We start from the raw sequence: 3965 nt of genomic DNA, 5'->3' as shown, positions 1-3965 counted from the left end.
TCAAACACGATTCGATCATGTGACTTAAAAACCTGACGAGGACCTGTGCCAGCGTGGGATCAGGTGCTTCGTTTAAATTAAAATCTTAATAGATAATAAATAAACCAAAAAAAATTGCAAATCGTAAATGTGATCAAACTATTTTCAGAACACGATGGGGGGGAATAAAATAAAAAATCAGACAGTCAGATGTGATTTGGAGACCCGCACAATTCAATACATAAATAAATGAGTTACGTATTTATTAATTGAGGTACGTTCTCCATAAGAAACAAATATGTAAGTGTTTAGTCGGTTATATATCTGTATCACAGATATGTATTGCTAGTATTTTTATCCCTCAAGAAATATTTATCAGTATGCTTTTACTTTATCTTACCAGGGAACAGTTTTTAGATGTTGTCTTGATATTTCTTAGTGCTGCAGTCTATTATCAGTAAGAGATAATGTACATTTCAGTTAAAGAATATAATAAAACCACAATGAGCAACCAATTCAACCAAACTTAAAATCCATTGTTAATCCAACGACTTTGCCACACTTTCGAAAAATCTGTGTGAAGTAATCAAAACACGCTTTGAGAAAGTTTTATTTAACACATTTTGCCATTTCGAATTAGTTCTGTGTTATGTTATGTTCTGCTTGGTGACTGGTTTTCTGTTGCCTTTTAAATATATTTAGGATGCATTTGGATTTCAAAGTATCGGACTGCGTACCACACAATCTAATGTGCAATGCTGCCATCTACAGGATGGATACGGTACAACCTCACCCTCCCATTTCAGTATGTGCTAAAGTAGTGGTTTCCTTGAAAAAAGTAATGACAACTCTTCTGTTGGGTATGTGTCAAAATGTTTGTAAAGCAGGAAAGTGGGCTTGTTGACAGAATACCTGTGTTGCTGGTATGGTAGAGCATTACCCAGACAAACAATAAACTGTGGTGTATTGTTGTCTACTATTTATGGAGTACATAAAGGTGGAGTAAGAGCCGAAAGCTGAAGTACATCAAAGGCAGCAAGGTTTAGTCAGGTCAACACATGCAATGGGTTGTTGTAAATCTGAATTAGTTTATTTACATTGTTGCTTTAGTAAATACAATTTTCCTCACAGCAACGTATGTCTGTGAAGAACTCTTTAGTTATAATATTTACTTTATTCAATAAGGACATATCTTAAATTGTGAACAGTGTTGTACAACTGACATGTAATATCTACTTAAACGTAGATATTTTTATTTAACATACAAATCCATGTGATAAACTGCAACACATTCAGTGACATCAGAGCAAGATTTGTTTCAAGACTTGAGAGCATTAAATACATTTTTCCGATGATAAATAAGAAGTCCTATATGGTCAGCATCCCCATATGAAACGTTTGTATTTAGCATTTCAATAATTCATTTTCTTTTTGCATATTGTGTTCTTTTTTTCAACGAGTTGGAAAGGGTTTGTCATTGTGAGGCAGGAGCGGTATGAGGCTCAGTCAACAAGTTATTCTGGTTATTTATATGTGTTCCCTCCGGTCGAGCCAGTCAGAGGCTATAACCTAGAATCATATTCAAATTGCACTTAGAAAGAAATAGAAACATAATTGCAATGCCCATATCCATGTACAGTCAGCAGAAATAAGGAGGAAAGTTGCCTTTTTGGCAAACTTGTTTATAAGATAACAATCCTGTGCAGTTATGTTTTCATCCATCTTCCCATCAACCGAAATGTTTTTCTGTCCCTGCTAAACATCCCCACAGCGTGAAAATGCCATGAACAAAATATTGAGATAATTAAGCCATTGTTTTTATCTGTTGGACTTTTAGTTTAGTTTCATGGCTTTGCTTTCATTATAGCATATTATATTTCATTTTGTTCCTGTGTTGCTAATTTTACCTCAGTGTCTCAGTCTTTGACTATTGTTTCTCATCTGCTCATTCTCTCTAGAATGCAGTAATCAAAGTTCCCAGAATAAATTATAGATCTTCTCTTGTCCCTCCCTCTTTTTGTCTCCAGAAAATTCGGTTCGTTAAATCTGTTTGTTTTTTTTCTACAATACTGCTGCTGTCCTCATCTCTGCATTTGGGCTGACAACAACAACAAAGAATGACAAAAACATCCCAAAAGAGTTAAAAGAGTAAGACAAGCTCCTCACAATGCATTTGGTTATGTTGTTGACTCAATGGACCCTATAAACCTTGTTTTCCTCAATAAGTGTATGACACCCTAAAACACAGAAGAATGCAGAGAGCCACAGTTTGATTAGAAGAATCTGTTGATAATTAGTCACACATGCATGGCCTTGATAAAGAGTGGCAAGAAGAAAACCATCGGTAATAGAAAGCATCATCCATTTAAGAACTTTCCAAAAGCTTTGAAGGGAACAAGGTGGAAGAAGTTGCGCTGGTCAGATGAAAAGAAAATTTAAATTTTTGGCCTACAAAATGTTGTGTGTGTCAGAAAACAATACCGCGCATCATCATGAACATATCGGAAGATGGTGGTGAAACGTTATGATGTGGAAATGCTCATCAGCAGCACTTAAGCTGGTCAGAGTTCAGGGACATATGGTTGCAAAATAATGCTATCAGGATGGTTTTCTTAGGTAAACTGGATGAAGCAAAGCAATCCCTAAAACAACACGTATTGGACATTGTAAAAGACATTGTAAAAGAATTGACAGTGGAAACATGTGACCAGAAGTTTGGTTTAGATCAAAGCATGTTCATCTGTCAGAAAAATTTAAATTCTTACAATATTTCAGTCATTTCTTTTCACTAGGAAGAATGCACATGTCGAGGTACGTGTGCTATACAGACAAAGCCATCAGTTGTTTAGGATTTCCAATGAAACTATCAAGCAAAACTACCAGGTGAAAGAGACTTTATTTACGAGTGAAGCAACGTTTGGATAAAACATCCCTTATGTAACTCTTAAAAAACCTGATTAAAGGAATAAAATGAACAACAGGCATTGAGGAGGGTATTTATTCCGCTTTCTGATTGGTCACACCCCTAAGCTCATCCCTCGTCCCAGGTCTCTGACTGACAAGCTGCAGTTAAAACACGTCTTTCAGCTTTTCTTTGAGCAAAGACAGCAGTGCAACGCTAGAGTTACGCCTCCGCGCATAGAGCGATCTGTCGGCTGATGTGGGACCAGTTTGCTAAGGACCAATCAATGATCCGGGGAAGTTTCCCGCGCGCTCACCAACATCATCACTTCTGCGCGTTCACGTGCGGGTGACATTCAAGATCGCTACAGCAACCTTTCTTATTCAAGGAAGAGTAAACAAGTCTTTGGTACAAAGGCAACTTTGAGTACTTGGCTGGCATGTGTAATTTGTTCTAATTTGTGAATATATAAAACTATGTGGACGTTTTGGTACTTTTATAATAGCACTATTAGAAACATTAATCACATTCTTATAAAATAACAAATACTGGCAGATGAAACGTCCAAATCTTTTCTACAACATTCAACCTTTGAAACCAATACTTAAAACAGATAATGTATATTCTAATTTACTAAATATGATTTTACATTAGAACAATAAACTTTCAGTACTTTTTCTTCATATTTATTTGATTTCCAAATAGCATAACAGGCTCAGTAAATAAAATAAATAAAAATAAAACAACAGTAGAACACTGAAACTTGTTCACAAACCAGAAACCATGTTTTTCGATTAAAACATGCGTGTTTGTCATTCAGTGAAGTACATTGAAGTGGATAAAGTAGTGAGAGGTTTTTAGGTAAGAATGACTAGCATCACATCAAGTAATATTACTCAAATAAAATTAAAAAGCACAGTGCAGGGAAAACTACTAAATTGAATTAAACTAAATTGAAGTGTCACGAAATTCTAGTTTAAGATGTATATATTTTTTGATTTTGTTGAAGTTTCCTCCATTAATCGGTCTTGCAGTAATTTGAGTGGACGAGAGATCATTTTATTTGGCCAAATTCGAACCTTCT

Source organism: Xiphophorus maculatus, chromosome 12, assembly GCF_002775205.1.
Source record: "Xiphophorus maculatus strain JP 163 A chromosome 12, X_maculatus-5.0-male, whole genome shotgun sequence".
Taxonomy (NCBI): Eukaryota; Metazoa; Chordata; class Actinopteri; order Cyprinodontiformes; family Poeciliidae; genus Xiphophorus; species Xiphophorus maculatus.
Note: the sequence above shows the minus strand (reverse complement) of the source record.